Here is a 13,877-nt window from a genome sequence, read left to right as displayed (position 1 = left end):
GTTAAGAACACCACAGGGTTTACCATAGATAAACCCCCTAGTCTCCTCGTGCGGTACGTAACCTCCCTCTTGACTAGGTTCATCCTGTTTCCCCATAACAGTTGGAAAAACAGGCTGTAGATTCTAATGTAGTAAGCTTCTGGCAAGATACATACGCTGCAGATAGATAAACAAGGGGAGCAGGTACGATTTGATCAGGTGTACCCTTTCCCTGAGGGTCATAGACCAACCCTTCCATTGGTCCACCTTCTGAGCGGCATCCTGGAGCTTACCATCCCAGTTTTTGGTGGGATAATCATCCTGGCCGAATATGATGCCCAAAACTTTTGCTGACTCTTGGGGCCCGGGAAGAGTGTCCGGGAGATCAAACGTGGGATCTCCCCCTCCCAGCCATAGACTCTCACACTTATCCCGGTTGATCTTAGACCCAGATGCCTCCGAGTAGCGGTCCACTTCCGACATCACCACATCGACCTCCTCTCGCGAGGAGACAAAAATAGTGACATCGTCAGCGTACGCCACCACTCTCTGGGCGACATCCAGCTCCGCCAGACTCATCCTGACTCCCGCCAATGGCCCACAATCTACCCTCCGGACGAAGGGATCGATCGCAAACACGTATAAAAGCAGGCTCAAAGGAAAACCCTGACGGACTCCGGACCCCACCTCAAAACAGCGAGACCAACCGTTCACCAATGGGAAACTCTGTGCCCCTGCATATAAGATCTTAAGCCAATTAACAAAAGTACTCGGTAAGCCATATCTCAGGAGGACGGACCAGAGGTACTCGTGGTTCACCCGATCAAACGCTTTGGCCTGATCCAGGGACAGCAAGTACCCCTTCCAGAAACCCGCACTACTCCGCTCCACTGCCTCCCTAAAACTAAGGACCGCACTTAAGGTGCTTCGGCCTGGAACAGAGCAGTGTTGAGCCCCCGAAAGGAGGGGGAGGAGATGGTATCGAGGACGAGGTACCGGTTTGACAGGTCAACCAGAGGGGGGGCAGTCAGGCTTCCGTTTTGGACCTGGCCCGTAGTACAAGGAGCAGATGACTCTGACCTCTTCTTTCTCCCTTTCCTTTTGCCCTTATCTTTCTTTTTAGGCCTCTCCCCACTATCCTCATCCACACTTTCATAGTGGGAGGAATCAGAAGGGTCGGCCATATTGCCATCCTCTTTGCGCAGTCTCCTGATCTCCTCATCTAGCACGTTCTCCTCCAGGGCTTCAGCAGTTACAGGGCCAGCTTCAGGAGCAGGGGCTGAAGCTACCCCCGCCACCTGGGCACTCTCCAGCTCCCTACTCCTTCGACGATTTTCCTCCCGCCTTAGTTTGGCGAGGCCCTTTTTCCTCCTCACTAGCCCTGTTGCGCCCCCATCCCTGCTCGTACCCTCCCCAGCCAAGGCAACTTCACAGCTCTCCTCAGCCAGAGCGGCCGCCGCACGGGTGAAGGCGCTAGGACAATGGCTAAAAGGGTGTCCGAGGACACCACACAGGTGGCACCGGATCTGCCGACAGGATGCGGCCAGATGACCCACCCCACCACACAAAGCGCAGACCTGCACAGTACAGGCTGCGCTAAAGTGGGTGGGGCTGTAACAGACCTTAGGCTGCCCCTGGTAGAAGACCTGAATCCTATCACGTCCAAGGAAGGCGGCTGACGGAATGTGGGCAACCGTACTGCCTGAACACTTGAGTTTGACGGAAAACGTCCAGGCCCCAGACCAGATCCCGTGCTCATCAAAGTTTTTCTTGGGCATGTCCGTCACATCCCCATACCGACCGAGCCAGGTCATGATGTCATAACAAGAAAGCGACTCGTTACGGGTCAAAACGGTCACTTTCTTGACAGAGTTCTGACGGGAAATCGCCTTTACGGCGAAATCCCGCCAGCCGGGCTCGTTCTTCGCCACTTCATAGTTTGACCAGAAGAGTTCAAGACCCTCTGGCCGAACGAAACTGACGTCAAACTCAGACGAACCGTAGGGGTGAATCAGGGCAAAGATGTCACTCGCCCTGAATTCCATCTGAAGGAGGAGCTCAACCACTTTAGCGCGTGCTGGACACGCATCCTCGCCCCTCCAAATCAGACAGACCACATTCCTACGGTTATTGTCCTGCCCGGGTGTCGGGAGGGACCAGACCACCTCCCCATTCCGCTCTCGGAAAGCCCCCAAACCGTGTCTCTCTATCCAGAAAGACAGGTCGACCTCACCCCTTCCCTCTACCTGGATCGACCTGTCACCCCTGCGTAAAGCCTCCAGGAGGCGCTGTTGCAAATGGCCCCCAGGGCCGGCCAGAGACAGGGACCCCCCTGAACCCCCGGCAGTGACATTGGCATAGCTCCTAGTAGCAGTCACTACCGGGGGGGCAGCCAGACCAGACCCAGAACCAGGCCCAGAACTACTAATACCACCATTCGCACCACCACTCTCATCCACACCAGACTTACCATTTATACCACTATCACTCCCACCAACATTCACTCCACTGACACTCCCACATACACTCCTCTCATCCACAACACTACCACACTCAGCATTCACCCACCCTGCACTCTTGACCTGACTAATAGATTCTGGGCTGGCTGGGAGTTGTAGTATTGCTGGCTTCAGAATGGTCTTTTTCTCTGGTGCTGCTGCTGCTGGGGTCGACACCGATGGCTCCTCCTCCATGGCTGATGTTATTATCAGAGTCTGAGACTGCCCCATCGGGCGCACCCCAGCTCCTCCCACAATGCCAGCACCTGCCTTGCCCGACCGCACGGGCTCTGCGGATGATTCCGGCACCCGGACACTCCCCCCCCTCACAGAGGAGTGCCCCCCAGTGCCCACAGAACACACTATACTCGGAGGACCGCCCCCCGAGCACATGGACCTACCACTCTCTGCCACCAGCACCCGGACACTCCCCCCCCTCATAGGGGAGTGCCCTGCAGTGCCAGTAGTGCCCACAGAACTCAGGGAACCGCCCCCCAGAGCACACGGCGGCATAGCTCGCCACTGGCACTTGGACACGCCCCCCGCCACCCTGGGGCGGTCCTGCAGTGCCAGAGCTGCCCACCATGAGCCCATCCTGCCCCTTCCTACCGGCAGGATGGGTGGGCTTCACTTCTATTGCGTCCACAGCCTTTACTGACGCCATGCTGTACCCCCCATGCTGGCTCCGTTCCACCACAGAAACCGGGTCTGGCAGTTTGGGGGGCCCAGCAGCCTGAACCAGCTTTGCAGCTGGCCCAGATTGCTGGAAAGGAACAAAGACATACTGCACAGTTTCCTGCATCTTATGTTTCTTAGCTTTATGCTTAACTGCCACATCCTCACATGGGTCTTCTCCAAAAGTGAAATTCTGGAGGTGGGCTGGGGACTCCTGTAACACTATAGCCCTCAGCAATCCCCCAGCCTCACTCTCCGCATCATCCTCCTCGCTAGCAGTAAGTGGAAGTGCCACCTGTGCCGGCTCAAAGTAGCTGTCCTGGGTGGTATGGGCTACAGGCACAGCATCTTTCTCCACAACTGCACTTTCCACCACCTTCTCCTCTTCCTCACCACCATCCTCACTTTCTTCACCGCCACTACTCTCCCCATCATCCACCTCCACCTTACCTGGGGATTTCATGGCGGCAAACCGATCCTCGTTGATCAGCTTCTCCCGGAAGAGGCCGCTCCCTTCAATGATCTCTGCCCTCCGCATCTCTAATTTCACAATTTCGCTTTTCAGCGCTGAGATCCTTTTCTTTAATTCTGGATGGTTCTTTTTGGACCCCGTATTTGCCAGATTCTGAGACACCCGTAGATCCTCTCTGGCCATCTTCAGCTCCTTGCCGCACTGGTCGTACTCCGCAAACCTTGCGGCCATGCGAGAGCAGTAGGTCTCGCTGGACTCTTTGGGCCCTCTCTCAGCCCACAACTCCACACTTTTCCCCCTCACCTTCTTACTACCAGATCTCTGGCTGGCACACTTTGCCGGAGGAGCAGAGCCTGCATTGCTGCAGACTCTGCTAGATCTTCTTCCTCCGGCCGGAACATTGGCTGTTGCAGTTTTCTCTCCACTCCCCGCCAGCCTGGAAGAACGAGGAGTGGAGGCCCGAGACTCCATGCAGGGAGGCTCTCCTGAGGAGCCTGCCATGCTCCTGGGAAAAGCTGATGTAACACCTGCTGCTTTGCCTCTGGAAGTCTGGAGGAGCTCAGAAAGGGACACACCCGCTCGCTGCACACACTGAACTTCTCTGGACTACAGGAAGTGCGCTCTGCTGACACTTCTGTCCATGTGAGGAACTGTCCGGAGTAGGAGAAGTTTACTATGGAGATTTGCTCCTACTCACAGAGAGCACAGTAGTCAGACCAAAAAGAACTATACAACTTCCTCTGTAGCATACGGCAGCTGATAAGTACTGTAAGGATTAAGATTTTTAAGAAGTAATTTACAAATCTGTTTAACTTTCTGGCACCAGTTGATTTAAAAAAATAAAATAAAATAATGTTTTCCCCCGGAGTACCCCTTTTACGTAACAACTGTAAATTCTGCACTACGAATATCACCAGCCACTGAAGAGAGAGGTCATCCAACAACTGAAGTCCCAAAAAAATCTGCCACTAAATCCCTCAAGCAACCGTTCAGCCCCAGTCCAGAACCATCTGACCCGACCACAGGGACCAGTGTGGAGGAGAACAGTGTCCAGGCTGTAAAAGAGAAGAACACCGGAGCAGCCAGATACACTGACTCTAAGGCTGAGCCTCATACTTCTACCGAAGCTGCAGAGTTATAGGGGAACTGTAAAAATGAAAGTACTACAACCCCCAGTGTGGTCCGTCTATGCCCCCCTAAGGGTCAGGGTTGGAGGAGGCACAGGTTGAACAGACACACTACAATGGGAGTTGTAGTACTGTAGTTGTTAAAGAAAAAAAATATGTTTTCATCAGGTTGCTCATAGCAACCAATCAGATTGCTTCTTTCATTCTTGAGAAGACCTCTGAAAAATAAAAGAAGTAATCTGATTGGTTGCTAAGAGCAACTGGACAACATTTCCTCTCCACAGGTACATTTCCCCGATTGTCTTCATATTTAGGATGAGAATCTACTGACAAAGTGAGTAGCCAACCATTTCTGGGCATAAAACTCTGTAAGAGACAGCAGTCTGGGGGCGTCTGTGGTGGACATGAAGGAAGGGGGGGGGTCCAGGGAAATTGAGATTTGACGTCTGCAGCGCGCTTCTCACTGAGCGACGGGTCTCATCCCAGGTATTGCAGGGGGACCCCCCACGATCAGCTACTTATCCCATAACCCATGGATAGGGGATAAGTTAATTTTTGCCATAGTTCTCCTTTAATTGGCCAGAACACACCCAAAATTGGTCCCAGCCAAATATTGCTTTGTGTCCTGTCATTTCTCCCAGCTGTTCTTTTTCTACCTGCTTGTAAGGCATGCCTACACTCTCTAATTCCTTAAAGTGGTACTCTGCCCCTAGATATCTTATCCCCTACCTTAAGGATAGGACAAAAGATGACTGATCACTGGGACCCCCGTGATCTTCATGCAACACCCGGCGTTCCAAATAATATATTTAGAACTCTGGGTTCTCGTGGTGCGGGTCGTGACCTCACGTCACGCCCTTTCCATTTATGTCTATGGGAGGTGGTGTGATGTCACAAGAAGGTGTGGCATGATATCACAAATCCCACCACAGAAACCAGTGAGCTAAACATACTATTTAGAATTTTGGTTGCTGCATGGAGATTGCTGGGGTCCCAGCAGCAGGATCCCCTTGATCAGACATCTTATCCCCTATCCTTTACATAGGGGATAAGATATCTAGAGGCGGAGTACCCCTTTAAGGGACAGTTCATGTACCCAAAAGTTGATCCTTTGCAACTGTATGACCCCTAGCAAGTTCCCTGCATGAGTCCCATTCATCAGAAAAAGGCTTGTGCATGGAACTTGCTGGGTGTTCTACGTTTGCCTCATAAACTGCACCACCCAGCACCAGTTACCTCTCTCCGCACCGCATTATGCAGATCGTGCAGGAGAGCAGCTTTGGTCATCCATGTTTTGCTAACTCTATTTTCACACACAGAAATAAATAAATGAGTCGAACAAGTCAAAGAACAGTTTAAAAAAAGGGGAACTTTATTTATAATTTATTAAAATGTTTGTGTAGGGGATTTTTTGTAACCTCCCATCACTCACAAAGAGCGTACAGTAACTAATACTCAGGACAGGAAAAACCTCCAGAGGGGAGGAAACCTGTAGGGAATCCATGGCTACTGTATGGCCCTTCCTCTGGGCATACTAAAGGAGGTTACCTCTATAATTTGGGCAAATGTTTCTGTGTATGTGCATGATTCCTAGGCCTGTGCCTTCATCCAACGTCTTGCTGTAGGTCCCGAAATGCTACTCCATGTCCTGGAAATAGTGCATCTAAGATAGGGGACAAAAAAGATAGATTATTTACATGTTTATCATAGAAATGCACATGGAACTGCAATAAAGACCTTTTGGACAAAACAATGTAACACTTACCAGTCACAGTCATGTGCATGACTTTGCATTCCCGTGTCCCTACACAGTGTCCAGCACCGGCCCCTCACTGATGAACAGGACCAGTGTTATTTCTGGGGCTATGCCTTCATCCAACGTCTTGCTGTAGGTCCGGAAATGCTACTCCATGTCCTGGAAATACTGCATCTAAGATAAGAAAAAAAAGATAAATGATTTACATGTTTATCATAGAAATACACATGGAACTGCACTAAAGATCTTTTGGACACAACAATGTAACACTTACCAGTCACAGTCATGTGTATGACTTTGCATTCCCGCGTCCCTACACAGTGTCCAGCACCGGCCCCTCACTGATGGAGAATGAACAGGAGCAGTGTTATTTCTGCTCAGTGCTGCTCTTTGGTGGACAATGGTTATGACATCACATGTGTGACACGCTGTTACCTCCTGGGAGTTCTATTTCAGTAGTGCTGCTCTCTGATTGGCTGAAAATAAAAAAAGCTTTCTAATATATTCTGTATGACTGTTATCTAAGGTTTTTGACAATTTTTATTAAAATGGCGCCACTCCCTGTGGGTGTGTTATATTTGTTTCTCCTAACCAGACATTCTGTATATGTAATATCATTTGGTGGCCCCAACAGCCTGGGCCCATAGGTTTCTTACATAGATCAATGCTACTCCGGTAGGCTCAATGAGCAGCGCTGGCCGCCGGGACGTCTGACGAGTGACGTCCCTGACGTTGCGGTCTGGAGCGAAGGATGTCACTAGTCAGACGTCCCAGCAGCCATTGATTTAAAGTGGTCGTGGCTCCTGCTGCCAGTTCAAGATCAGACACCATGGCCCTAGATTGACATACTGCAACATCGATCCCCTGTGGCTGCCCACCTGTTGCAAAACTACAACTCTCAGCCTTCGGCTGTCAGGGCATGCTGGGAGTTGTAGCTTTGCAATAGCTGGACAGACGTCTGTCGAAAAGGGGGAAAAAGCACCAAAAATAAAGCAATGTGGGCTTTGAAAAACACCATTTATATGTTGTTTTAAATCACAGCCTAAGCCCAGGAACAAACACAATTCTTGTTTGATGTTTTGGGTTTTTTTTGCAAAAAAAAACAAACATCAAAATCTTCCCCCTCATTTCTTTTCTCAGCTATCTATGTGTTATTTTTGCTAGCAGGGAAGAGGGAAAGTGGACCAGTTGCCCATAGCAACCAATCAGGTAGTTTCTTTCATTTTTAAAAAGGCCTCTGAAAAGTGAAAGAAGTGATCTGATTGGTTGCTATGGGCAACTGGTCCACTTGACCTCTGCACAGGTTTTCATACATCTGTCCCAATGTGTATTATTATTATCATCATCATCATCATCATTATTATTATTATTATTATTATTATTATTATAGGAAGTGTTTTTTCTTTGGTGTTTTTTTCCCTCTGGCTTTTCTCATTACAAGTCATGTGATTCTTTCATCATTTGACTGAAGGATTTCTATAAAAAAAAAAATAGTGAGAAAATACACCCCCCCCCCCCCCCCCCCCAAAAAAAAAATTAAAAACATGCTCTCGGCATCCCACAGATTTGATAGCCTAAAAACACCATAAAAGGATGAAGAAACCCCCATTAGTGTCTGGTGTTTCATATTACCCTATTGGTTCCAACCTAACATGTGCCCGCAGCGAGCATGGTGTTTTTTATGACAAACACGCCAAGTGTAATCCCAGCGGATATAAATGTTTTCACAATAGGTGTGAACAGGCTGCAGGCTGTGCTAGATATATTTGCATAGTTGCGGCATACAGCACGTGCAGCATTTATGTGGCGGCTTTCCGCTGGCATATATGGCTTTCTGTGCTGGTGAATGCAGCGGGCACTTACTGGTGTTTTTTTCCTAGCTGCACAGTTTTGCACCACAACCACTCCGGTTGGGACCAGGCTGACCGATCTAATGACCAAGATGCCGCAGTGAACGGCTTTCTTTCTGTGAAAGTTCTGGCGAACTACAATGCTCAGAAGAGGAGGAGCGCCATTGAGCTTTTGGAAAGAGAATTAGTTTGGAATGGTCAGGGCCATGTGCGTTTACAAAGCCCCCCGTGGTGCCAGAACAGTGGACCCCCCCCCACATGTGACGCCATTTTGGAAACTACACCCCTCACAGAATTTAATAAGGGGTGCAGTGAGTATTTACACCCCACAGATCTTTGGAACAGTGGGCTGTGCAAATGAAAAATGTAATTTTTCATTTTTACGGACCACTGTTCCAAAAATCTATCAGACACCTGTGGGGCGTAAATTCTCAATGTACCCCTTATTACATTACGTGAGGGGTGTAGTTTCCAAAATGGAGTCACATGTGTCGGGGGTCCATTGTTCTGGCACTATGGGGGCTTTGTAAACACATGTGGCCTTCAATTCCGGCCAAATTTTCTCTACAAAATCCCAATGGCACTCCTTCTCTTCTGAGCATTGTAGTTCGCCCGCAGAGCACTTTAAATTCACATATGGGGTATGCTCAGTACAATCAGCCACCCCTGTGCAAATCACCAATTTAGACCTCAAATGTACATGGTGCGCTCTCATTCCTGAGCCTTGTTGTGAGCCCGCAGAGCATTTTACGCTCACATCTGGGGTATTTACGTACTCAGGAGAAATTGCGCTACAAATTTCGGGGGTCTTTTTTTCCTTTTACCGCTTGTGGAAATAAAAAGTATGGGGCAACACCAGCATGTTAGTGTAAATTTTTTTATTTTTTTACACTAACAGGCTGGTGTAGCCCCCAACTTTTCCTTTTCACAAGCGGTAAAAGGAAAAAAAAAGACCCCAAAAATTTGTAATGCAATTTCTCCTGAGTACGGAGATACCCCATATGTGGCCCTAAACTGTTTCCTTGAAATACGACAGGGCTCCGAAGTGAGAGAGCGCCATGCGCATTTGAGGACTAAATTAGGGATTGCACAGGTTTGGACATAGGGGTATTCTACGCCAGTGATTCCCAAACAGGGTGCCTCCAGCTGTTGCTAAACTCCCAGCATGCCTGGACAGTCAGTGGCTGTCCAGAAATGCTGGGAGTTGTTGTTTTGCAACAGCTGGAGGCTCCGTTTTGGAAACCCTGCCGTAAAAGACGTTTTTAATTTTTTACTGTGGGTGGGGGGGGGACAGTGTAAGGGGGTGTATATGTAGTGTTTTACCCTATATTATGTGTTAGTGTAGTGTAGTGTTTTTAGGGTACATTCACACTGGCGTGTTATGGTGAATTTCCCGCTAGGAGTTTGCGCTGCGGCAAAAAATTTGCCGCAGCCCAAACTTGAAGCAGAAAATTTACTGTAAACCTGTCCGTGTGAATGTACCCTGTACATTCACATGGGGGGGGCAAACCTCCAGCTGTTTCAAAACTACAACTCCCAGCATGTACTGACACACCGTGCATGCTGGGAGTTGTACCTTTGCAACAGCTGGAGGCACACTGGTTGGAAAACCTTCAGTTAGGTTCTGTTACCTAACTCAGTATTTTCAAACCAGTGTGCCTCCAGCTTTTGCAAAACTACAACTCCCAGCATGTACTAATCACCGAAGGGCATGCTGGGAGATGTAGTTATCCAACAGCTGGAGGTACCCAACTACAATTCCCAGCATGCTGAGACAGCTGTTTGCTTTATGGGCATGCTGGGAATTGCAGTTTTCCAACATCTTGAGAGCTACAGTTTTTAGACCACTGCACAGTGATCTCCAAACTGTGGACCTCCAGATGTTGCAAAACTACAACTCCCAGCATGCCCAGACAACAAACAGCTATGTAAGCATACTAGGAGTTGTAGTTTTGCAAGATCTGGAGGGATATAGTTTAGAGACCACTGTATAGTGGTCTCAAACTGCAGCCCTCCAGCTGTTGCAAAACTACATATTCCAGCATGCCCAAACAGCTGTCTGGGCATGCTGGGAGTTGTAGTTTTGCAACATCTGGAGGGCTACAGTTAGAGACCACAGTCTCAGACTGTAGCCCTCCAGATCAACTTACCGGCTTCCATAGGAACCCGGGAGCCATCCTCTTCAGAAGCACGTGACGCCGCCCGCCGATCAACGTCGCCGCAGCCTCCGGACGGGTAAGTGGACTCCAGCGCCCGGTCCCCTTCGGTTCCCCGTTCTGCCCCGCCTATTGTGGTGTGGGCAGGACGGGGAAAACGAAAGTTAACCCCCCGCCCCCGGTCTGCTATTGATCGTCGCCTCTGACGATCAATAGCAGACCAATAGCTGGGATAGGAGGGGTGGCAACCCTGCCACCACACTCCTATGCCTACAGGGGGATCGTGGGTGTCTTAGACAACGCGCGGCGGGGACTGAAATTCCCATGGGCGTATGGATACGCCCTGGGTCCTTAAGTACCAGGACGTCAAAGCGTATCCATACGCTCTAGGTCCTAAAGTGGTTAAACACTAACCTTGAGGTTGGGGAAATTTGCCAGATTTGTAAATTATTTCTATTTAAAAATCTTAATCCTTCCAATACTTATCAGCTGCTGTATTCTACAGAGGAAGTTATTTTCTTTTTGGATTTCTTTCCAGTCTGACCACAGTGCTCTCTGCTGACACTCTTTTTATTAGAAAAATACAAAACTTATCAAATACAAAACACAAAGCAAGCTTAACCAGCTATAACATAAATAAGAAATACTCTAGAACCAAAAACAAAACCTCATAAACAAAACCCTGCCTAACCGGCCAGCCCAGCTTTACTAAGATACTAAAATACTAAGATATTAAAATATGCCCAAAATATCTAATCAAACACTCACACGCTTACCGAAAATGAACATAAGAAAAATAAATAAATAAATAAAATAGCACAACTTGGCTTGTCAAAATATAAACATAAAAGTTATCATTACCCGACTATAACTCAAAACCATCCATACTTGGGAACACGCAACAAGAAAACTAAACAGAAACGTAGCAAGCACACCTAAAAAAAATTAAAATAAATTATGTTTTTTTACATTTTATTTTTTATATTATTTTTAATTCATTTGTTAAATTTTTTATATATTTTTTATCTTTTTATATATATATATATATATATATATATATATATATATATATATATATATATATATTTTTTTTTATAAATAAAAAAAAAAAATTGCCCCCCCTGAGATTGCCGCACGCAGCACCCGCCCCACCACCTTGCATGGTGGAGCCGAAGCTGTAAGCTCCAGCTCCACCATTCACTGAACTTTCACACGCTGTGATTACAGTGTGTGAGCTGCAGGGACGCAATCCACTAGAGGCCGGCGCGATGAAGTCACATCATCGCGCCGTCGCCCGGAGATCCTGTCCCCGCAGCCCGCATACTGTAAGTAGTGAATAGTATGCTCAGGGCCCAGGGGATTTGGGGAAACTATATACAGGAGGAGGGGGAAGGGGATTTAAAAACTTGGAAAAAGGGAATATTTAATGTGAGGGGCTACAGGGCAAAGCACAGGCCCCCTGTGCTGTGCCCCTCACATATAATGCCCTCTGTGCTGTGTCCCACACATATAATTTATATGTTTGGGGCACAGCACAGGGGGCATTATATGTGAGGGGCATAGCACAGGGGGCATTATATGTGAGGGGCATAGCACAGGGGGCATTATATGAAATAATGCCCCCTGTGCTGTGCCCCTCACATATAATTCCCCCTGTGCTGTGTCCCACACATATAAATTATGTGTGTGTGGCACAGCACAGGGGGTATTATATGAAATAATGCCTCCTGTGCTGTGCCCCTCACATATAATGCCCCCTGTGCTGTGCCCCTCACATATAATGCCCCCTGTGCTGTGTCCCACACATATAAATTATATGTGTGGGGCACAGGGGGCATTATATGTGAGGGGCACAGCACAGGAGGCATTATTTCATATAATGCCCCTGTGCTGTGCTCCACTCATGTAATGCCCCCTGTGCTGTGCCCCTCGCATATAATGCCCCCTGTGCTGTGCCCCACTCATATAAATTATATGTGTGGGGCACAGGGGGCATTATATGTGAGGGGCACAGCACAGGGGGCATTATATGTGAGGGGCACAGCACAGGAGGCATTATTTCATATAATGCCCCCTGTGCTGTGCTCCACACATATAATGCCCCCTGTGCTGTGCCCCACACATATAAATTATATGTGTGGGGAACAGCACAGGGGGCATTATATGTGAGGGGCACAGCACAGGAGGCATTATTTCATATAATGCCCCCTGTGCTGTGCTCCACACATATAATGCCACCTGTGCTGTGCCCCACACATATAATGCCCCGTGCTTTGCCCCACACATATAATGCCCCCTGTGCTGTGCCCATCACATATAATGCCCCATAATGCACCCCTCACATATAATGCCCCCATCACGCACCCCTCACATATAATGCCCCCATCATGCACCCCTCATATATAATGCCCCCATCATGCGCCCTTCACATATAATGCCCCCGTCATGCGCCCCTCACATATAATGCCCCCGTCATGCGCCCCTCACATATAATGCCCCCTGTGCTGTGCCCCTCACAAATAATGCTCCTTTCATGTGCCCCAAACATAAAATGCCCCCTGTGCTGTCCCCCTCACATATAATGCCCCCTGAGGGGACAGGATGGGGGCATTATATGTGAGGGGCACAGCACAGGGGGCATTATATGTGAAGGGCACAGCACAGGGGGCATTATATGTGAGGGGCCCATGATGGGGGCATTATATATGAGGGGCAAAGAACAGGGGCATTAAATGTGAAGGGCACAGCACGGGGCATTATATGTGAGGGGCGCATGATGGGGGCATTATATGTGAGGGGCAAAGAACGGGGGCATTATATGTGAAGGGCACAGCACAGGGGGCAATATATGTTAGGGGCACAGGACAGAGGGCATTATTATTATGTGGGGGGAACAGGACGGGTCATAATTATTATATGTAGGGGCACAAGATGGGGCATTATTACTATATGTGAAGGCACAGAGTGTTCTGCATTTCAGAAGTATAGTGTATATGATGAGGAATTTCTGGGGTGGTACGTTTTTTATGGGCCACAAAACATTTGGGTATTTTATTCAGAAGGTGTAATGCACAGCAAGTTATATTCAGAGAGTGCAGTGTGTGGTAGTATTAGATTTAGAGAACACAGTGTTTGGTAGTATTATATTCAGAGGGTGCAGTGTGTGATAGTATTATATACAGAGGGTACGGTGTGTGGCGGTATTATATTCAGAAGGTACAGTGTGTTGTATATTCAGGAGGTACAGTGTGTCAGAATTATATTCAGAGGGTGTGTGGCGGTACTGTATTAGAAGAATACAGTGTTTGGCAGTATTATAATAATTATTGTTTTCCTATAGAGGATCAAAATCCGCTGACATAGA

The 13,877-nt window shown here is 48.4% G+C and overlaps 1 long non-coding RNA gene across 1 annotated transcript; it reads right to left on the bottom strand.

Annotated features, from left to right (window-relative positions):
* Positions 1 to 6,100: 6,100 nt before the first annotated feature.
* Positions 6,101 to 6,894, bottom strand: LOC130366785 (uncharacterized). Its single transcript, XR_008891920.1, has 3 exons — positions 6,782 to 6,894; positions 6,517 to 6,681; positions 6,101 to 6,414 (listed from the first exon to the last, which is right to left on the bottom strand). It is a non-coding gene; the product is annotated as an uncharacterized LOC130366785 (long non-coding RNA).
* Positions 6,895 to 13,877: the final 6,983 nt, after the last annotated feature.

Source organism: Hyla sarda, chromosome 4 (assembly GCF_029499605.1).
Source record: "Hyla sarda isolate aHylSar1 chromosome 4, aHylSar1.hap1, whole genome shotgun sequence".
In the NCBI taxonomy this organism is placed as follows: Eukaryota; Metazoa; Chordata; class Amphibia; order Anura; family Hylidae; genus Hyla; species Hyla sarda.
The sequence above is the reverse complement of the archived record's forward strand: the minus strand, read 5'-3'. Positions and strand labels throughout refer to the sequence as shown.